Genomic DNA, 23588 nt, shown 5'->3' with positions numbered 1-23588 from the left:
ACTCTTCCAAGACCAGCCTTTGTGCCTCTCCACCAGGGCTCAGTTGGATTTTAACTCTTGTTACAGGCCTACAGGCAATAAGTGGTGACATCAGTTTGGGAGGCAATCGCCAGATGTTTCTATTTTAAGGACTTTCAGCAGATGAAGGCTTGTTCCCTTGAGGAGGGGTGAGGTTTCCTCTGCTGGCAGGGGAGTTCAGGGGAATTTGCAGATTCAAAGTTCTCAGCTTTGTCCTGATGTCTTCAAGTCGTGGCTCATGTCCCACTCCAGTCCCCTAAGGTAAGTGTCCTAGCAGGTTTAAGTATTTTCTGGGTGCTGTATTAAGGGTGCTGTTAACGCTTCACCCTTTACCCCTCAGCTATATCCACTCTGAAGTTAAAAAAGACGGAGAAGTCCTTCAGAGCTGTGTGGAGGCCTTTCTGGTTCCCCTGAGTATTCTTTCTTTCTTTCTTTTTACAAGGTTTTTTAAATTATTATTTAAAAAAATTTTTTGTCATAGTTGATTTACAATGTTCTGTCAATTTCTGCTGTATAGCAAAGTGACCGAACCATGTGTGACCCAACCATACACACACACACACACACACACACACATTCTTTTTCTCACATTATCTTCCGTCATGTTCCATCATAAGTGCCTAAATATAGTTCTCTGCTATACAGCAGGATCTTATTGCTTATCCCCTTCAAATGCAATAGTTTGCATCTACTTATCCCAAACTCTCAGTCCATCCCACTCCCTCCCCCTACCCCTTGGCAAGCACAAGTCTGTTCTCCATGTCCATGAGTTTGTTTCTTTTCTGTAAATAGATCCATTTGTGCCATATATTAGATTCCAGATATGTGATATCATATGGTATTTGTCTTTCTCTTTCTGACTTACTTCACTTAGTATGAGAGTCTCTAGTTCCAACCATGTTGCTGCAAATGGGATTATTTTGTTCTTTTTATGGCTGAGTTGTAGTCCATTGTGTGCTTGTACCATATCTTCTTAATCTACTCATCTGACCACAGACATTTAGGTTGTTTCCATGTGAATAGTGCTGCAAGGAACACAGGAGTGCATGTATCTTTTTGAATGAAAGTTTGGTCCGAATACATGCCCAGGAGTGGGATTGCTGGATAATAAGGTAGTTCTATATTTAGTTTTCCGAGGTACACCTGAGTATTTGTAAGTCTACATTCATAGCTTCTCATGTCTCTCATATTATCTAGGGTTCTCAGAAGAAGCCAGGTGACTCCACAGTCTTTACAAACACTGCTATCACTATAGAAATTAAATCCACGACAACTTGATCTGCCCATGCCTTGTCCTCAACCTGCACTTCACTCCTTGATGCCTTGCAGTGATCACTGGGAGTAGTCATGATGCCACCATAGGCCACAAATCACCTGTGGCCCACACTCTCCTTGCCCCAGTCAAGGACATAATCTCTGTGCTTCTTGAACATATAAACAACCCAACCCCCAAATCCTGCTTTAAGGATCTGCTTTCTTCTTTTTCTTTTTTTTTTCTTTTTAGGGTGGCACCTGTGGCATATAGAAGTTCCCAAGCAAGGGGTCTAATCAGAGCTACAGCTGCCAGCCTACACCACAGACACGGCAACCCCAGATCCGAGCCACATCTGACCTACACCCCAGCTCAAGACAACTCCAGATCCTTAACCCACTGAGGGAGGCCAGGGATTGAACCTGTGTCCTCAAGGATGTTAGTTGGTTTCATTACCACTGAGCCACAATGGAAACTCCCAAGGATCTATTTTCTAAATATAAAGTGAACAAATATAAGTTCTGTGTGTTGACCTTTAGTTCAACAACCCCGCAAGAATGCCAAAAATAAAACACAGATGGCAACTCTCCCCTCAGTTTACATAGGCTGGATCACATTATATCACTTTTCAGTCTAAAATCTCTAACCCATCATTCCTTGGCTAATGTCTCTTCTCGCTCCATCCTCATTTGACTATTAATTAAACATGTCCTCCAGGCAGTTAATTCCTTGCTTCCTGCCTGAAGTAGAATATCAATGTGCTGCTTCAAAGTCAGTGTTTTTTCCAAGGAGAATGAGTGGATTTCATTTCTTATATTTTTGCAATCCCAGCATGTAGCTCAATGACGGCCTCCCAAAACATGTCAAAATTATCATAACAATAAGCCTTATATTTTGAAGGTTTACTATATGGTTTATATATCTTGTCTCATTTAATCTTCACAACAATACCATGTGGTATAGACAGCTATTATCCCCAATTTGTCTTTGAGGAAACCAAGGCTTAGAGAGTTTAACATGCTCAAGGTGACACAACTGGTAAGGGAAAGAACCAGCTCTATTTGATGCTAAAGCTAATAGGCCTCACAGCTTTTTTCAATAGCATTTATGGAAGAAATAGTCAGGTGGGGAGCACCAGTAAATGCTGCACATAGCATTGCCATATTATTTTCCTGTTTACTAGATTTCGCTCTTACAACTCCAACAATGGTTGCTTATAACAGAAACCAACTCTGGCTAAATTTGTCAAAAATAAAGGGATGTGTTGAAAGGCAAGGTTAGTCCACAGCATTTAAGCAACCGTGGACCAGCAAATCTTGGAACAATCAGAATCCAGGCAAAACCAAGGAATGAAGTAGCAGCAGGGGACAGACAGCTTCTTTGGGCCCCACCATTGGGATAAATCAGCTTCAACTATTTTCAGTCCTTGTGTCACTCTGCTTCAAGCCTCAAATTCCAGGGAGTGTCTGACTGACCTCAGTTGGATCCCCTGTCCAACCCTAGACCTCGGGATGGGGGTGGAGGAGGGATGGAGCACTGTGATTGACAGCTCCACCAAGACTGCATTCCAGAGAGGGAAACAAAGGGACAGTAACCAAAAGAAGGCCTCGAGGATGCTAGGCAGGCAAAGGCAAAATGTTTGTTGCAATGACTTTAACGCATCCATGGTCAGAGAGAAAGCTTTATACTATTGAAAGGATTCCAAGAAAAGCACAAGAGAGGCAAATCTTAAAGACAGAGTCCAAAATATTTAGAGCACTGTTTTTCCAAAGGACCACTTTTAATTAAATAAATAAATAAAAGATTCTAAAAGAGGCACTCCCATGGATCATCTAGCATTGTCCTAAGTTACTTTTTACTGCAATGTTGCTGAGATGTGTACCAACATAAAAGTAGGAGTAAAAAAAAAAAACACCTCAGATTTATAGCATGTGTAAAATTATAAAGCCATAACAAGGTTTAACCTTCAATTCAAACAAAATGACCAAACCAATATAATTCAAATGACTTACATAAGTTTAGCGTGACAGGTGATTTTTTTTTTCTGAAACTGAGCTATGGCTCCCAACGTGAATATAGTCCTGACGGCTATACAGCAGGCATTCTGGAGGTCAGCATTGCTATGCTACTGCATGCCTTGTGATGACTCAATTCCCCCATACTTTTATCCCTTCAATCCACTGGGAAACCTTGAGACAGCAAGGCCAGGTCGTTACTTGACGTTCATTTGGTGTGAAAATATCTGTGCTCTTCTCTTATTAACCCATGAGAATCAGAGCGGGGTTACTTGGTGTTAACGAATTGAAAACACAAATGCAAATAGAGGTGTAGAGATTCTTGGCAGTCCTCAGTTATGAGCTGGTCACTCAGATGGTCTGTAACAAGCTGATATTAAATTTTTTGAGGGAGTTCTCATTGTGGCTCAGCAGAAACAAACCCAACTAATATCCATGAGGATGCATGTTCCATTCCTGACCCCACTCAGTGGGCTAAGGATCCAGCATTGCCATGAGCTGTGGTGTAGGTCACAGATGCACTTCGGATCCCACTTTGCTGCAGCTCTGATATGACCCCTAGGCTGGGAACTTCCATACGCCACACCTGCAGCCCTAAAAAAAAAAAAGAAATTTTTTGAGATTACCTTAGAGATATAAATGCAACTTTTAAACTATATAATGGCGGGGGTTCCTGTCATGACATAGCAGAAACAAATCCGACTAGGAACCACGAGGCTGCAGATTTGATTCCTGGCCTCGCTCAGTGGGTTAAGGATCCAGCGTTGCCATGAGCTGTGGTGTAGGTGGCAGATGCGGCTCAGATCTGGCATTGTAGCTCCCATTAGACTCTAGCCTGGGAACCTTCATATGCTGCAGGTGCAGCCCTAAAAAGCAAAAAAAAAAAAAAGAAACAAACTATATAATGGGAAGCTCATGGATATCTGAAACTATATCCTTGGAATCCCAGACATCATGACCCCCAGTCTGAGAAACAGATTTTTATAGTAATGCCATCATCCTCAGTATACATGTGTACCCTCCTAAGGTAAACCCTTTGAAGGGAATGACAATGTGGAGTTCCCATTGTGGCTCAGCAGTAACAAATCCACCCAGTACCCATGAGGACGTGGGTCAATTCCTGGCCTCACTTGGTGGGTTAAGGATCCATCCAGCGTTGCTGTGAGATGAGGTATAGGTTGCAAATTTGGCTCGGGTCCTGCATTGCTGTGGCTGTGGCATAGGCTGGCAGCTGCAGCTCCGATTCAACCCCTAGCCTGGGAACCTCCATATGCTGCAGGTGTGGCCATAAAAAGAAAAAAAAAGAAAGAGAAAGAGAGATCCATTACAAATTCTACCCACGGGAAGCTCCCGGCACCATGCTTTACTGAGTTTCAACATTCCAGCTGCCTGGGACTGCTGCCTTTCAACTGACTGGATAAGCCTGCATGTGGGAATTGCAAAAATACTTAGGAGACACAGCTCAGCATCCAAATTATTTTATTTCTACTCAAGGGTGCTCTCTATGTGCAGAACAAACTAACCATTGCACTACTGTGTTCCTTTGCTGCTTGAGCCACATATGGATTACTGCCCTGAGCAGAGCCTGCTCCTCACCACCCGTCTGCAGGCTCTGCTGGGGCATCATGGTTGGAACCATGGTTGAGTGGGAGAAATGACTCACCAGTCCCGACTGGAAGACCAGTTGAATGAACATGCAGATGTGGAGGAAGAAAAAAGCTTCTAACTCTACATGCTGTCTCAGCAAAAACACATTTGCATGCATATTTTATAAGTACAGAGGAAAGAGACCCTAAAAATTTTTTCAAGGAAGGGGTTGCACATTTAAATTTTTTGTAGCATATCCACTATTTTAAGATGTGTAAAACACAATGGATAATCCCTCTCAGAGCTGCCACGTATGGTCAGGCAGGTTGTGCACTGCACAAGGGCACCTGGCCAATCACAGCTATGTCCACCCAGAGAAAGAGGTGCATTTGAAATTCTGCACAGAGGAGCTGTATGACTGGGCAGCAGCCCTTTACTTCTCTAAGGAACAAAACAAAAGGTTGCATAAAAACCATTGTATGTTCACTTTTGACTACACTCCCTCAACGCTTAAAATCTTGTTCTTCGACGATAAATTCTCCTTCCCCACAGTGTCAGAAACCTCACCCTTGTAATTTGGGAAGACTGGAGAAATAGTACAACATGATACTTGCAGAGTAAAGACTGTACAAAGTTCCAAGTGACTAGAGAAGAGCAGGCAGGAGGATTGGATTAAATTTCTAAATGGCAGTTGCTTTTAAACTTGCCTGAAGCATTTCGTATAAGACAGAAATGTAGAACTAGTCCAGGTGGATTCTCATATCATTACTTGGATAAATTCATATTCTGTATTTAATATTATCATAGTGAAGAAATCAGTCTATAATCGATATAAGAATTTTATCTCAGCATATGTCTGTATCTCATTCCATACAGCAAATTAACGTCGGCTGCATAAGTCCTCAGTGGAGCGGATGGGGGGATTCTGGAATTGTGGTTTATCCTGCTAAAGCAAGTCCATGCTGGAATTACCACACTAGAGAGGGTTTTAGTTAGAATTACTGTTGGTGGAGTTCCCATCATGAGTCAGCAGTAACGAAGCCAACTAGTATCCATAAGGATGCAGATTTGATCCCTGGCCTCGTTCAGTGCGTTAAGGACCAGGCATTGCTGTGGCTGTGGTGTAGACCAGAGGCTACACTCTGATTCGACCCCTAGCCTGGGAACCTCCATGTGCCACAGGTACGGCGCTAAAAAGAAAAAAAAAAGAAAAAAAAAAAAAAACTGCTGGTCAGGACAAAGCCCCTGCCACATGCTCCCTGGGATGTGACAAATCATTCCTGCCAGCAGTCCATGGTGACCTTCAGAATCGGTGGGCATAGCTGGCTGAAGGGAGCCAACGTGTTGTTTGTGCCAACTTTCCCTTCTAGGAACAGGAGGGAATTCTCGCTGGAATCACTTGGCTCCCTGGTCGGTCCCAGATTTTGGAATCTGAGGCATTGTTCTCTGTCTCCCTGCTCTACATCCGAGGACACCTGACCTCTGCCTGCCTGACCTCCACCTGACCTCCGCCTGCCTGACCTCGGCAGCCCCAGGGGGCATATCCATACCTTGCTTTGGGCTGCCTGTGCCTTTCAGAGTGAATGTTGCCTGCCATCCCCTGGCCCATTCCCTCTGAGCTTGTCTGTGTTTTGTGACAAATTTGGATCTTGCTGCCTGGACTTCTGACGTGGCTTCGTTTGTCCCCCTGCTGGCCTGATCGCTAAGATCCTGACCTTGTTCTATCTCTGAGGCTTTCACGGGATACACACTTCCCAGCTAGTTCTTCTACCTGCTCAGTTTACCATCCCCATTCAAAGAAGGGTCTTTCTCTTCTACAACCACAAGGAAGGAGCAGCCACAATGATTAACGACCTACTCCGGTGCCTGGAACCACGTGGGCAACTCTACATACGAATCTCTTGTGATCCTAAAAGATCCCAGGTGCATCAGAGCTCAGAATGTCAGTGTCCCAGGCCTCTTCTAGAAAACATACCTTCTCTCTTTCAGAGAACTTCTCCCATCACTCTACTGAGACCACATCAATATAGGGGATGCGGTTAATTGTAGCTCTCCACTCTCCTGGCCACAGTGGTAACACGTGAGCTGAGCTCATTAGAATGCCCCACCCACCTGCCTACCAAGATCCCAGGCTTAACCTCAAGCCAGGGGCCACTCACAGCCCTTCTGCAGAAAGTTTTTAATAGAACACGAAGGGGGAGGAGCCCAAGCTAAGAGGCAGGCTGGGGCTAGTCTCCTGCTGAGAGCTGAAGGGAATTAAATAGACTCAAGGACGCAAGAGTCCCACCAAGAGAATTAACTTTAACAGCCCTGAAGTCCCTGGAGACACACGATGAAAAGTGGGTCCAAGGGCTGGTCCCAAGTGCAGACGTGGAGTCAGACTGCCTAGGTAACCTTGGGAAGCCACCTCTCTGAACCTGAGTTTCTACTTTTGTAAAAAGGAGATAATAATAGTCCTTAACTCATGGGGCTGTTGTGAGGTAGAACAAATGGACCTGTGTGAAGCATGTTGAACCATGTCTGGCACGTGGTCACCGAGCAGTAAGTGTTAACTATTATAAGCTACTCCAGTTGTCCGTGAGGCTGCCTCCCTGTCCTGCCTTTGATTTGCTTACCCAAGCCAAGGGTTTCTAAGCTGATGTTTGGTCTCTACTGTTTGCAACCGAATCAGTCCCAAGGAATGTAGTCATTATTTCCCTGAATTCTGTGAAATGCTCTAGGAAAAAAAAGTTTTCGTAGATAAACTTGGGCAACTCTTAGATAGTCATTGCGGTTTTTTTGCGTTGTTTTGTTTTGTCTTTTTAGGGCCACACCTGCAGCATATGGAAGTTCCTGGGCTAGGGGTCAAATCAGAGCTGCAGCTGCTGGCCTACGCCACAGCCACAGCCACAGCCATGCAGGTTCTAAGCCAAGTCTGTGACCTACACTACAGCTCACAGCAATGCAGGATCCTTAACCCACTGAGCAAGGCCAGGGATCAAACCTGCATCTTCATGGATGCTAGTCAGATTTGTTTCTGCTGAGCCACGACAGGGACTCCATCACTGCATTTTAATTTATCTATTGCTCCTCCTTTTTGATAGTCGCATTACATTTTCACATATTAAAGTCTCTGAGTTCAATTCAAAAGCCAGTTGAACTTTATTTAACCCAGCATTTCCCAAACATTTAATTTCTGTTCCTTTTTTCTTTCTTTCCCGTGATCTTTTTTTTTCCTATTCTACAAAATTAGCAGAATATACTTTGGTGTTGGGGAAAAGAACATAAAGATGAAAAAACTGCTGAGTGACAAGTTAAACCCACATCTATTTAAATCTAAAACGTATGTTCTGGAATTCCCTGTTGGCTCAGCAGGTTAAGGATCCAGCATTGCTGCTGCTGTGGCATGGGTTCAATCTCTGGCCCAGGAACTTCCACATACTGAAAGCTGAAAATTTTTTAATTTTTTAAATAAAAAAAATAAATAAAATGTGTGTTCTTTCCACAGTTCCATGCACATATACACACACACAAGTACCATTAAGCACATGGAAGATAAGTGATAGACATTCTGGTTTTCAGCTTGCTTTTCTGTTTTAAGTGTTACTTTCCCAGCGAACAAGGTTGTAAGTGCTTGCTTTTGCAGATCTGTATATACCATGCAAAATTACGTAGGATTAAATCTTAAGACAATTTTTTTTTCTTTTTGTCTTTTGCCTTTTTCTAGGGCTGCTCCTGCGGCACATGGAGGTTCCCAGGCTAGGGGTCTAATCGGAGCTGTAGCCTCCAGCCTACACCAGAGCCACGCAACGCGGAATCCGAGCTGCATCTGCGACTCACACCACAGTTCACGGCAATGCCAGATTCTTAACCCACCGAGCAAGGCCAGGGATCGAACCCGAAACCTCATAGTTCCTAGTTGGATTCGTTAACCACTGCGCCACGACGGGAACTCCAAGGCAATTTTGAATAAAGATCATCTGAGACAGACAACAACCTCTTCTTTGAAAAATTGCAAGAAAGATGGCTTTTCATTTCTGGTTCCAAATTCAATTGTGGAAGAAACTCTAGCTTAGGAGATGTTTTCACTACAGTTCACATTGTCAGTATCTTTGTCTCCATTTGTATGATGGTCAAATTATTGCACAAGTACTCACATCTCCCTCTAAGCCAAATCAAGCTTCTGATTATCCAAAGCTGTGTGTCTTGAACAATAAGTCAAATCTGGGCAAGGGATATATTATTGTTGTCATTTTTATTGTTATGAATTGATAATCTTGGGCCCTAAGATTTGTCGGGGAGTGGGGGGACGACTTTGCACCAAGAGAGAGACCTGGTTCCTTCTGGAAGCTTTACAATCTAAATTAGACTGAGTTGTATAACAGTTTTAGGCATCTGATATGGGACTTGCCAAATTTCATGGCTTCAGGCATACGGAATGCACATCCCTGTTCCAGGGAGGCTAAATATTTTTCCAAATCAGTAGATAAAACAAACTCCCTGACCTCAACTTACTTCCTGGCGCCTGGAGTCCTGAGTCGCTGATGGAGAGTGCCTCTCTGCTATCAAGTGACAGGACACATTCAGACTGGCTCCTGAGCTCCGGACCTTGCGGTACCTGATCCCATCTCCATCTTCGGAGCGAAGGTTTTGGCCACAACTTGAAGATCTAAGTCCAGAGGGCAATGGGCCAGGGTCAGATACCTTGAAATGCCATTGAATCTGCCTTGAAGGGCAACGGTGGCTTCTTGAGCCATGAGGCAATGTGCAGCAGCTGGAGGCTGGGGAAGGGCGGGGATCCACAGACCCCGGGCAAATTACATCTCAAGCGTCATATCTGAAATGGAGAGGTGGCCACACCACCATCTCGAGCAAATATGATGCACAGGTTTTAGACCTTACAGAACCAACCAAGTAAGGAGTCCGTCCTGAAGCTTCTGACCCAAGGCTTCGTCGGGGTGGACACCGTAACTGCTCAACAGTGACATCTGCTGACTGAGTTAGGCACTGCCACCTCATAGAGGAAACAATCAATCAGCTCTGCTTTGAAGACGCTGGCAAGTTACGGGAGTGGGGGCACTTCCCATAGGTGGTCTAGAGAGGAACTAACAGCAGAGGGAGATCACAGAGACTAAAAAGGATTAGGAGGAGTTCCCTCTGTTACGCAGTGGAAACAAATCCGACTAGGAACCGTGAGGTTGAGGGTTCGATCCCTGGCCTTGCTCAGTGGGTTAAGGATCCGTCATTACTGTGAGCTGTGGTGTAGGTCACAGACGCAGCTCGGATCCTGCATTGCTGTGGCTCTGGTGTAGGCTGGAGGCTACAGTTCCGATTTGACCCCTAGCCTGGGTACCTCCATATGCCACAAGTGCAGCCCTAAAAAGCAAACAAACAAAAAAGCAAAAAAGCATTACATGTTACAGACACTAAAAATTCATTTCTTAATATCACAAAGGCCTTAAATCTCTTCTGGGTGAGGTGTTGTAATCTGCTGGGCCCTGGACTAGTGCCTTTCTGTGTTCACCGGCTCATTCCAGTGGCGTTTACTTCCAGGTTTCCCCTTCCAGTCAATTCCATTTGCCTATTCGATTCTTTTCTGTCTTTGCTTCAATGCATACATGTATAACTTTCTCCCCTCCTTCTCTTCTCCCTGCCCCATCCTCCTGCGAAAAAACCACATTTGATCAGAAAGTTCCTATCTCTTCTTTTTATCGGGTCTTCTACATAACTTTCTGAAATCTCCTGCTGCACTCAGGAGCCACGCAGCCGCAGTCTCCCTGCCCCCACATCCTCCTTCGTATCGCTGTAGATCAACCAGAATCTCCAGTCCTAAAACACCCACATTGTTCCAAACTGCTCTGCACCTGATTCCACCCTTCTCCCTGCCAAGGCCAAAGCTGGCCACACTAGAGAAGCGGGCTCCTTGAGGGCACAGTTCATCCCACTATAGGTCTGACTCTTCATCTAGGAGGGTAGGAGGGCACCTCTTCTCACTCTGGTCCCTCAGGACCTACCTACACTGCCCTTGGGAAATAGTTACTGTATGTATGAATGATTGAGAAGCTTGTTTCTCTTTGCTGGTTTGTTTGTTTGCTCTTTGGCCATGCCCGTAGCATTTAAAAGTTCCCGGGCCAGGGATCGAACCTGAGCCACAGCTGCAGCCCAAGCCACAAAAATGACCTGCCAAACTTGCAGCATATGGAAGTTCCCAGGCTAGGAATCCAATCCGAGCTGCAGCTTCCAAGCTACACCCCAGCCACAGCCACAGCAATGCCAGATTGGAGCCGCGTCTGAGACCTACACTACAGCTCGCAGCAACACCAGGTCCTTAACCCACCAAGCAAGGCCAGGGATCAAAACCACACCCTCATGGGTACTAGTCGAATTCTTAACCAACTGAGCCACAGCTGGAACTGCAAGAAGCTTGTTTTAATTCAAGGACATCAGTGCATTGGAAAGGTTTCACTAATAGCTATCACCAGGCCCAAATACTCAAAACTGGAAACACGGAAATTAAACTTTTTCAAAAAAAAAAAAAAATTGAGTCTGTCTTCCTGACCTTTTCTATGGTTGTCTGTTTAAACAAACCAACCACCACCACCAATAAAAAAACAAACAGAAAAAACACACTCTTTTTGGATATTTGTCTCAACTAACAGCACAATACAGTGCTCTAAGTTTCCATAAGGGAGTAAGTGGGTTTAAGTTCTTCAAGGATATGCTCAAAGAAGACTCTTGTGCACTAAGAGGCAGGAGCTGAGTCGGAAATTAGCACCATCTCCCAGACCTCAGCCCAGGGACCTGCTTTGAAGAGGGATAGCGGAAGGCTGAGAACAACTGATTCAGGAAAGCAAAGGAAACCTTTGTTGTTTGCTGCTAAAATTCTCCTTTACTAGACCTTTCCTATCAAATCTCACTCGGTAGCTAAAATGCATGTATGAAAAACAGCATTTTTTTAACAGCATTTTTTTAACAGCGTTGCACAGATTAGATGCGTATAACATCTACTTATGTCTGTGTTTAGTCCTTTCATGATTGCTGTGCAACTCTGGGGGCACTTATAGGGACTTTAGAGTGAATTTCCATATTGTCCAAGGTTGTTTAGTAATTATGAAAAATAAACTCTCCATGCAGGATCTGATAAAATTATTTGGTCTCATCCCTCTTGACTTCTGTATGGGGCACATGAGATGGCTGTCACTTGGAAGGAGGGATGAGGCAAGAGTGAAGAGATGAAGTGAAACAGAGACCATCTAGAACCCAGATAGAGCACTGACTCTGAGCCATGTAGTCTGGAAAGTGTGCCTGGCACATCGTGGTGCTTAGCCTGGAGCCCTGGGGAGATAAAGCTGACTCGCCACGGAGCCACATCCACAGAGACGCAGGGGTGACAACTCCCGGCAAAGGGTCACCCTGTTACGAAATGCTGAGGGGCCTCCTGACGTGGGGGTCACGTTGGGATTCCGCCTCGAGACGTCCTTCCTCTGCAGAGGGGTGACCACTGCTGGGGGAACCAGCTTGGTGGGGGCCGAGGGCAAGGAGGGGAGCTAGAATAAAGGAGCTTAGAATTCTCCCTTGGGATTGGACTTGAAGAGTTAGGTGCCTTTAACCCCCCCAGGAGCTAGGCAGCAAGGCAGCTCACTCCAGTGGACCCTAAACAGAGATAATCTGGCCAAAGGGCTAGTGCGCTTCCTGTTCTCTGCCTTTTGTCACGTCCTAGCTCTTGGGAAATCCTCTCTCGAGTGGCATAACCTTGGCTCAGCTGCTCTCAGGTGTGAGTGGAAGGGTCACGCTTCTCCGTTTAGGCCAGTTTTGTTAAAGAGGAAACGATATGCCCCACTCTCACTCCTACCCCACCAGGGTACAGGCCTTGGCAAAGTACACAAGAGAGACCCCCCCCACACACACACACACACACAGGACAGTGGAATTTAGGGCCATAGGACACAGCTGTTCCTCCTCTCCAGGAATTTCTCTTCCCAAATTTCACCTTGAGGGATCTGGTCATTGTGTGCAGTTTTGTTGTTGTTACAAAGTTGGGGGTGGGGAGGGAGGTTCTCTTGTGGCTCAGTGGGTTAAGGATCCAGCATTGCTACTGCAGTGGCTTTGGTGGCTGCTGTGGTGTGGGTCCGATCCCTGGCACGGGAATTTCTGCATGCTGCAAGTGAGGCCAAAAAGAAAAATGAAGAAAAGAAAAATCGGGAGTATAGGCCAATTACTTACAGACACCATTGTTTCCTAGATGACATGATCTGATATGAAAAATAAAAGAAGTTGTTATGGACTGAACCAGAACAGTGAAGAAAAATCAATTTCTGTGGTTTAAGTCCCCCGGTGTGGCGCACTTTGCCGTAGCAGCCCAAGCAGACCAGTCCAGAAGGCAAAGGCCCTGACTCTTGGAACAAGTCTTGCTCTTTGCTGAGGTACCTGTTAAAACTTAATGTCTTCACAGAAATAAGAGTTTAAAAAAAGAAAAAAGAAAAGAAAGAAAGAAAGAAAGAAAGAAAGAAAAAAGAAAGAAAAGAAGATGCCAAGAGACATACTAGAAAAAAATTTTCACTTAAAAACCTTAAAAAAAAAACAAAAAAAACCTTAATGTCTTCACAGGATAATGTAGGTTCTCCAAGGACTGACCACCCGGGGAAAGAGGCATCAACAAACTTGCTGTTGGTTTGGACCAAGGGCGGTGCATTCACCAGGGCTTCCCAGGGAAAGGCATTCCATGATCGAAAGATGGCTTAACAGCATTTCTTGTATCCATACACAAATTCTTATGTCTGTAAACGCCCTAGTGGTTTTTTACAGTATGACTCAGTAAGCTCTGTGTTCCTGTCTGCAGCGTGTAAAGATGATCAAAGGCTTAGCATGTTGCCTGGAATATGCAAGACCCTCAGTCATTATTCGTTGATTTCTGAAAATATCAATGACGGTATTTCTGAATTTCAGATTTGCTGAGGGCAGGAATGAGAGTGTTGAATTTATCCTTACAGCCCACACCCAGGGCCCTTAATAGAGGTTCTGCAATAGCCACTCAATAAATGTTGGCTTACATATTGAACTATGAGAAACAGCCAGCCATTTGAAATATCTCATGAAAACTGCTAGTTTTCACATTTGGTTGAGGTTTGCCTCAGTTTGCCTCAAGTTTCTCAATCTGCTGTGTGGGTGTTTTTTATTTTTTCAACATTCCTGGCATTGTGTCAGAAAAAGATTATAAAACAGCAGTCTTAAGACAATCAGCAGAACATCTGAGTCATAACTAAGACATAACCCAGGAATTTGAAATGCAAATAAACCATTTCTTTTCTTGAAGTATCTGAATCAAAAACACATAGAAAATACAATCTAGTAATACAGATGGTTAAAAAGATTGGAACTTTAAGATACGGCCATTTTTTTTGCAGTTTTGAATTCGTAGAACATACTTTCTGTCTGCTGCTCTCTCCTTTTCACAGTTTAAAAGCTATTTCTAACCCTCATAAGTCAGAACAATGGGCAGAATTGGCTCTGCAAGAACTTTTATCACATAACAGCAGGATGATCATTCATTAAGATGAGTGAGGTCTCTACAACTAAACTAAGTCACTTTCCCCTCATCTATTCCTTTCGTTGAAATGTTTGATTGTTCTTTTGTGGCTCAGTGGGTTAAGGGAAACAGAGATGCCTTCATGTACTATGATTTTGAGGTCCTGCAAGGAAGATTTTCGGGGACAACTAAAACTGTCTGCCCTGGGGCATAGAAACTCTTTTTCTTTTCCTTATGGATGAAATGTTGACACACAAAACTTAGGATCATTGTGGAAAACCATTGCCTCTAATTCGGGTTCCTTCGTATTGGACACTGATCCCACATGGTTCTCTGTCAGCCTATGCAAACACTGGAAACCTCTCTGAATTCGACCCTTAAAAAAAGGGAAAAAAGAGCAGCTTGGTTTTTTGTTGCGGGGCGGGGGAGGGGGGTGTTGTTCTTGTTTTGCCACACCCACAGCACGCAGAAGTTCTCAGGCCAAGGATCAAACCCATGCCACAGCATTAACAACACTGGATCCTTAACCTACTGAGCCACCAGGGAACTCCTTGGGTGTTTTTTGTTTTTGTTTTTGTTTTTCCTCCTACCACAATCTCCTTTATTTAGTCTGCCCATGTCTGGAAGCTCACACCCAAGTTCTTGCCTCTGACAGTCAACATTCCTACACAGAAGCTGATTTCACAGAAGCTGTTTCAGGTGCAATGGTCCACCAACAGAATTTGAGTTTGTTTGTTTTTTTTTGCCATACCCACAGCATGTGGAAATTCCCAGGCCAGAGAGCAAACCCTTGTCATGGCAATGACCTTCGACACAGCAGTAATCCTCATCACAGCAGTGACAACGCCAATTCCTAACTTATGGAGCCACCAGAAAAGTCCCACTTGCAGAATTTCAAATCTGGAGACTTGTGGGCTCATCTAGTGCTGAATTGTTAAAAATTCATTATTAATGCCCCCCCTAAAAATAACTCAGAAGATCTGGCCCTCCAGGCCTGCATTTTCAACTTAGCAACACCTGGCCAAATCCGAGTAGCAGCTGCTCTTTAGATCAGGCATCCATTCTTCAGTTTGACCGTCCACAGCAATTCCGTAGCACTGCCAGCCCTCTGCATTCACTTTCTTCCCCTTTCTGGTTCTTGAAGGCCTTTGAGTCTGTGGCCGCTTTTCTGCATCCTGATGTCGATCAGTAGACCGAGCAAGCACAACAATGCCCTCCCCCAAAATCACAGGCTGCTTGTCTGAACCAGCGCTGTCCAGGACCACAGCCAGTAGCTTCACCGAGCACTTGAGATATGGCTAATGTGGCCACAGATTGATTTTAACTTGAATTTTTTAATGACTGTTTAAAATAATAGCATATTGGACCATGCTGGTCTGGACCAAGTGAGATTATAAGATTGAAAGATTTTGTTACCCACGTGCAAATGTTGGTCTATTATTGTTTCCCTCAGTATCAGAGCGGGCGCCTTCATTGCTGGTGCACATTGCAGGTGCGTCTCCACCACAAGGACGTCGCCTCCTCTGAGCAGAGAAGTTATAGGGCCCAATGATCAAAGGCCCCAGGCTCTCAACCTCTCTCTTCTACTCCCAAGAGTCAGCACACAGGAAGTCACTAGGAAGTCATTTACGGGTGGAGATTTAAGAGCAGGGCAGAGTGACCACTGTTCAGAGCCTCCCTTCTTGCCATCCTGCCTTCGAATTGCTCGGAGGATGAGAACTGCGGAGGAGGAAGCACAGGCAGGTATATTGGCCCCTTCTCACTTGCTGGGCCAAACTGTGCTGATACACGCAGTTATTTCTAAGCTGGACCAGCTTAGAAAATAAAGCAAACCCTTGAGAGAAAAGGACAAGAGACATTTCTATGAACAGGGGATGGGTTGGTCTTAGGGCTTTTCCTGACAGAGGGGGAAAAAAGAAAGTAATCCTTTGAGACAGATGTTCTAAAACTTTGGTCCAATTTTTATTCTTAACAACTAGACTTCTTTGTTAAAGAGTTACCAGCGTCAGAGGCATTTCTCATCCCAACTGCTCACCAAACCCCATGACTGATTAGTGAGCCCTGAAGAAAAATCATAAAGAATAGAAGGAGGGAATTCCTATCCTGGCTCAGCGGAAAAGAATCTGACTAGTAACCATGAAGATGAATGTTCAATCCCCGGCCTTGCTTAGTGGGTTAAGGATCAGGTGTTGCCGTGAGCTGTAGTGTAGGCTGGCAGCTACAGCTCCGGGGCAACCCTAAGCCTGGGAACCTCCATATGCCACAGGTGTGGCCCTAAAAGGTCAGAACAACAACAGCAAAAAGAATAAAAGGAGAGAAAGACCCCATGTGGGACTGATTCTTGCATCCAGGTCTAGAGCACAGAAGAATGTAATCATGCTTTCAGTAGGAGCTTGTTTGTTGATTGACAGCCAAAAGAGACTAGGTTTCACAACATTCTAAAGGTCTAGTTACATATGGTGATAGACTTATCCTCTGAAAAGACTAGATTTCAATATTTTCTGTTTTAGTCCTTGTTTAAAACCAGTAGTACACTAGGATGACTCTAATGAAAAAGACACGGAATTCTTGTTGTGGCGCAGCAGAAACGAATCCAACTGGGAACCAAGCGGGTTCAATCCCTGGCCTTGCTCAGTGGGTTAAGGATCCGGCGTTGCTGTGAGCTGTGGTGTAGGTCGCAGATGAGGCTCAGATCCTATGTTGCTGTGGCTCTGGCACAGGCCGGCAGCTGTAGCTCCAGTTCGACCCCTAGCCTGGGAACCTCCATATGCCGAGAGTGTGGTCCTAAAAAAGACAAAAAAAAAAAGGACAGATGGTAAGTGTTAGCATGTGGAAACATTGGAATCCACATTCATTGCTGACATGAACATAAGATAGTTCGGCCACTTTGGAAAAGTTTGGCATTTCCTCAAAATGTTACACATAGAGTTATCACATGACCCAATAATTTCTCTCTTAGGTATTTGCCCAAGGAACTGAAAATACATGTATGCAAAAACCTGCACACAAATGTCCCTAACAGCATTATTCATAATAGCCAACAAGTGGAAATGAACCAAATGCCCATCAGCTTATAAATGAATAAACAGGGTGTGGCATACATCCATACAATGGAATATTAGTTGGCAATAAAAAGGAATAAAGTACTGGTAAATACTACAACATGAAGGAACCTTAACAACTTTGTTAAGTAAAAAACGCCAGACAAAAGTTTACATTTTTTGTGATTCCATTTATATGAAATATCCAAGGTAAGCAAACCCTTAGAGACAACCAGCCAACAAAGTTTGCCCAGGAGGAGGAAGGGGTAATGACTCCTATTGGGTACAAGATTATCCCTCCATCCAGCACCTTTGCACCCAGTAGAATATTTTTTCCTCTCCGCTCCATCCCACAGCTGGCTTCCCCAGGAGGTCTCAGCTCCGCTGTCCTGCATAAAAGTCCTTCTTCAACCCCTGGAACTAACGTTACCCTCCTCTCCATGTCTCCATCCCATTATCCAGTTTAATTTTTTTGTACTGCTTATCCTTTTCCAAAATCCTCCAGCATATTTGTTTATTAGCTTGCTGCCTGTTTGACCCACTAGAACTCATCTGTCCAATACAGAGGCCACCAGTCACATTTCAAGTGTTCAGTGGGCTCCTGTGGCCAAGAGCTGCTGTACTGGGTGCAGAGAACATTTCCTGCCCCCCTACCCCAGGATCTCTATTGGGCAGCACTGCACTAGAAGGTAAGTGCCATCAAAGCAGGGTCCTTATTTTCCTGGTCACTGTGACTTCTCTAGCCTCTAGAACAGTGCCTGGTGCATAGTAGACTCAATAAAGAATAATGAATGAATGAATGAATGAATGAATGATTGAATGAACTAGAAGTTTCATCAGATGTGTAACAATGGAAAAGGAGATAAGGGAATGCTAAAAGTAGCCTGAACAGTACAGAACAATAGGAGCATGAAAACAAAGTATTTGTTGAGGTATTGTTATTCTTAAATTAATTATGAGTCTCCACAGAGAACATTTTAGAGCTTAATCTCATTCCCAACATCTTCCTGTTGCAGAATGTGTTCAGTATTGTAATTTGACACCAAATAGCACACCATTGTGAAAGCGTATAGAATGCAATGAATTTTATTGGTTTACCATTAATTTCATTTTCATACCCAATCTCTTTAATTCCATAGCGCGTATGGGTGACAAGGTAGAAATTTAGTTTGATAAAGAGCCTTTGAAGGAGTTTCCATGGCAACAAACCCAACTAGTATCCATGAGAATTCGGGTTCGAATTCAGTAGGTTAAGGAGTCAGCCTTGCTGTGAGCTCTGGTGTAGGGTGCAGATGTGGTACGGCTCAGATCTGGTGTTGCTGTAGCTGTGGTGTAGGCTGGCATCTACAGCTCTGATTACACCCCTAGCCTGAGAATTTCCATATGCCTCAGGTGCAACTAAAAAAAGACAAAAAAAAAAAAAAAGCCTTTGACTTTTGAAGAATTTTTAAATAATCATTCATTTCATCAAATTTAAGAATTGTATTTATTTTACAGTTTTTTTAATGATATTGAGTTCTATAAGGTAGAAATCAAATATTAAATAAGTAAGTGATATTTCATTGTTTTCCAGCTTATTCTTGGTTTTTTGTTTTCATTTGATTTGGTTTGGTTTTTGTTGAATGTTGACACTTGGAACGTTTTCACTCAAGGTCTGATTGTAACTTTGCTACCACCTTCTGGCAAAATAATGAACATCTTATGCTCATCGTTGATTAGAATGCGTTTCCAGTTTTGTTTCCTTCATGTTGTACATTTATTTCACCCACATTTATCACAGCTAAAAATAAGAGCTGTTGAAAAACAAAGATGCAGAGGAAAGCAAGACCACAGACTCTTTCTTCTCCAATACCAACAGAAATGAATTAGTTTTAATGTCTTTAAAACCCAATATTCAACAGCGCCAATAAAACAACAAAATGGTGGCAAAAAAATAAGCAGAAAATCTGGGAGGGACAGTTTTAAAAAAAATTTTTTTTTAATTTTGGTCCCTTTAAATCCATAGGTTGCTGAGGTCTGGGAAAGTCAGGATGTATCATTGCAGTTCTCTGGGTTCCAAGGTAAGAATTTGCTTCTGGGAGTTCCCGTCTTGACTCAGTGGAGATGAATCTGACTCGTATCCATGAGGATGCAGCTTTGATCCCTGGCCCTCCTCAGTGGGTTAAGGATCTGGCATTGCCATGAGCTGTGGTGTACATGGGTACAGGCCCACTCCCCCAAAAAAATGTAGAAATAGTTTTTATATCTATAGGCTCCTGCTTATCACCTACATTTTTGTAAACTGCCAAGGCCCTCAGCTTTCAGTACTCCCTGTAAAAAGACATGCCCCTGTGGGGCAGACAGCAAGGAAAATGAAAACCTGTCTATGGCCAAAAGTTGACATTATCTCATATAATAAACGTCCAGGCTTCCAGGTCTGCCACTTGTGACTGGGATTCTGATATCTGATTTGGATGCCTGCCTTGGGGACTTCACTCTGGCCATTCTTCGAGGCCACCACCTTCCAAGCACTCAGGAACTTCCTCACCTCCCTGTGCTACTCTGACCATGTTTGCTTGAGTCATGTGGCAACCAACTCGGGGGCCTGAAGGTGTTGGGAACCTCTTCTCCGTCAAGGAAAGTTTGTGCAGTGGGACAGTGGCCACTGGTAATCTAGCCTGCACAGCAGCAGGCAGTAACCCTAGGGATTGTCAGTGCCCTGGCATTCCTCCTGTAGGCTGTGATTCTCTTTGGTATTGAGATGGTACAAAGAGAATACGTAGCCTTGGAGCAGAAAGGAGTTTGCCTAATTATATGAGGGGGCCAAACTTAGAAAACTCCTCCTTCTTGAATTGATGATCTCTAGTTGATGATTTTAGGAGGTTTCTCTGGTCATTGCAAGGTCTGTTTTTAGAAGCCACATAGCACAAGAGGTACATACACCCTAAAAATAATGAACAAAGTGTTTTGCAAAAGCCAAAGACATCGGTTTGAAGACACACCTACTTGATCTTCCTTTGACTTTAACCTAGAGGACCAGGCAACAAGATTCTTCATCCCCAAAATAGTTCTCTCTGGTAATTCTACTTGCCAATTATCAGTTTCCCAATTTGAAAAGATATACTCAAAGCAAGCTAACTCAAGGAGTATGTTTATTAAAATAGATTCTTTACAAAAGTGTGGGTAAAGGTTAGGAAAACCTAAGGATAACCATCCTGTAACCCTGTACTAGGATTAGAGGAGTGGTTACCAACCCACAGCCAAAACATGAGGGACAGAAGCAGTTACTAGAGCCCAAGAGAAAAAACTCACATTGGAGGAGCAGTAATAAGAAACACAGCCAGCCTGATGGGTCCCCAACCTCATCTCACAATGCTTTCACCATGGACCAAACCAAACCAGAAATAAGAGAGCACAGCCCACTGATGTAATCTATACATATCAACCTTGCAGGACAGAGTACAAGTACGATGGATCTGGAGAGATAGACAATAGCACATGTGTGTGTGTTTGTGTGTGTGTGTGTGTGTGTGTGTACTCTGGTAGGTAGATGATAGATAGATAGATGGATAGATTGATAGATCAATCAATCGATAGAGAGATAGAGATAGAGATGAGACAGAGATACCAGCCAAGACTTTTTGACTTCAGCTTTCTTTCTGGTCCTTTATCTGGTGGAAAGATTGGGCCATTACAGGGAGGGCATGAAGTTCTATCAACTACCATGTCACAGTAAGTTTGTATCAATTTTCTCATATTCCCAGCTAAACCTAAAACATTGATATATGTGTGTGTGGGGGGGTGTTTGTTTGTTGTTTGTTTGGCCACACCTGCAACATGTGAAACTTCCTGGGCCAGGGATTAAACCCTCACCACAGCAGTCACCTGAGCCACTGCAGTGACACCACCAGATCCTTAACCCACTGTGCCACCAGGGAACTCCTAGCCAATGTTGGTGTTATCCATACAACATTTCAGAGAAAAAGGAGGAAGACAAGACGCAATTAAGTTACATAAAACATCTTGCCACACTCTTGACCTCTGTGAAGCCTATGTTGGTCATTGTAACTGCCTTTCCCCACTGCCCATTCCCTGTGCCTTTTAACCTCTCCCAGCATCTTGGCTGGATCAGGGTTCTCTCCTAGATGGGGAGTCCAAACTCGTCATTGCTACAGTGTCTGAGTCCTTGGAAGTCTTTTCTCTGTGGGTCATTACAGTTTTTCACTCACGAAGACAATTGGTCAAGGAGTATACAAAAGATCAGTAAATCTCCATGTTTCTGAACACGGTCTCCACAGCCTAGTCTCCCTGAGACAATCAAGATCAGTCAATTCAACTCATAAAAACCTCCCTTCTCTGCCTATTGCCAGTGGCATGAGAAGCCCAAGATGGCCAAGGAATCTCCACTGCCAATTCATCAGAACAATTCCTCCTCTCCACACTAGGTCCCCAAAGCGTACATGCTTTTTCAAAGAAGAGAATAAAAAGGGTGAGGGAAAAAGGCATCTTGATTTAGAATGGAGAGATCTGGCAATCTCCACCTTAACTAGCCTAGTGATCAAATAGAGTGAAGCAACCTGGACTGGCAGGGCTTATGGTGTGAGGCAAGAAGTACAGAAGCTCACCGACAAAGTATTCCAGCAAAAGACATTTCACCTGGATGAGCCACGAGGAAACACACACCCAGAACGCAGAACATCCTTCAAAACACCTGGCTTGGACTCCTTTTAAAAAAGTCAGTGTTGGAGCTCCTGTTGTGGCTCAGCGGTAATGAATCCGACTGGTACCCACGGGGACGCGGGTTTGATCCCTAGCCTCACTCAGTGGGTTAAGGATCCGGAGATGCCGTGAGCTGTGGTGTAGGTCGCAGACGTGGCTCGGATCTGGTGATGCTGTGGCTGTGGTCTAGGCTAGCAGCTGTAGCTCTGATTCGACCCCTACCGAGACCAGCTCAGCAGGATGGGGCTGAAGAACGGGTGCTGTGGCTCTTAAGAAAAAAAACCAACCCAAAACAAAACGCCAACACAAAGCAAAACACAGAGACAGAGACAGTAATGGTGGGAACTGGGGCACTCAAAGTCTCTAGAACCAAGAGCCCCGCCTCAAGAAACCACACCGCTTTTATATTACTCTTTTGATGAGATCACATGCGGAGGGGCTATGGGTAGATGATCAAGCAAGAAGACTGGAAAAACATGTCTCGCGACAGATGATCAAGAAGACTGGAAAAACATGTCTTGCGACAGACCCCTAGTCTGGGAACCTCCATATGCACGGGTATGGCCCCAAAAAGACAAAAATAAATAAATAAATAAGACTATTAACCAAATGAAGGGCATGAACCTTGATTAGATTCCTCATCAGGGAAAAAATCAAAGAACTTTTGGGGGAACAATTGGGGAAATTTAAATATTAACTGGTTATGAGATAAAATTACTGAATTATTCTAAGTTGTGATCATAGTAAGATTAGGTAGAAGAATGTCTTTATTCTTGGGAAAAGACACTGAGGACAATGAGTTCAATGGATGCCTCCAGGGAAAAGCACCCCTGTCTGGATTTGTGAACTGAACTACTGTTTCCTCCCACAATTTTTTCTTACAAGAATGAATGGCAAACTATGATTACTCTGACTCGTGGAATTAGCAGACATTTCTCAAAATGAACAAACCGAACCTGCCACTTCAAGGAAAACAACTAACAGCATTTGTGGCTAATGGTGTAATTCAAGCTTTCAAACAAAAATTACATAGACCTTTAAGAAACTACCACTTGGAGTTCTCTTGTGGCTCAGTGGGTTAAGGATTCAGTGTCGTCACTGCAGCAGCCCAGGTCACTGCTGTGCCTCGATTTCCATCCCTGGCCCAGGAACTTCATGCCACAGGTTTTCTCCCCCACCCCCAAAAAAGAAACCACCACTTGTCAAGTTTTGTGGTCATTACCAAAAAAGTATATACAATTATCTGAACTATTAAAAAAAACTCTTCCTGGGAGTTCCCATTGTGCCTCAGTGGTTAACAAACACAGCTAGGAACCATGAGGTTGTGGGTTCGATCCCTGGCCTTGCTCAGTGGGTTGGGGATTCAGCTACAGCATTGTGGTGTAGGTTACAGACGCGGCTCAGATCCCACATTGCTATGGCTGTGGTGTAGGCCAGCAGCTGTACCTCCAATCAGACCCCTAGCCTGGGAA

At 44.1% G+C, this 23588-nt stretch overlaps 1 long non-coding RNA gene across 1 annotated transcript; it reads left to right on the top strand.

Moving 5' to 3' along the window:
• The first annotated feature begins 198 nt into the window (after nucleotides 1–198).
• LOC146395486 (uncharacterized) lies at nucleotides 199–23588 on the top strand. The gene is made up of 3 exons (XR_014831125.1): nucleotides 199–279; nucleotides 17984–18107; nucleotides 19424–23588. It is a non-coding gene; the product is annotated as an uncharacterized LOC146395486 (long non-coding RNA).

This window comes from Sus scrofa, chromosome 16 (genome assembly GCF_054392235.1).
Source record: "Sus scrofa isolate SSC_HxYL_T2T_F1_AM1 chromosome 16, Sscrofa_HxYL_maternal_Yorkshire_Landrace_v2.0, whole genome shotgun sequence".
Classification (NCBI taxonomy): domain Eukaryota; kingdom Metazoa; phylum Chordata; class Mammalia; order Artiodactyla; family Suidae; genus Sus; species Sus scrofa.
Note: the sequence above shows the minus strand (reverse complement) of the source record. Positions and strands in the feature narration are given on the sequence as shown.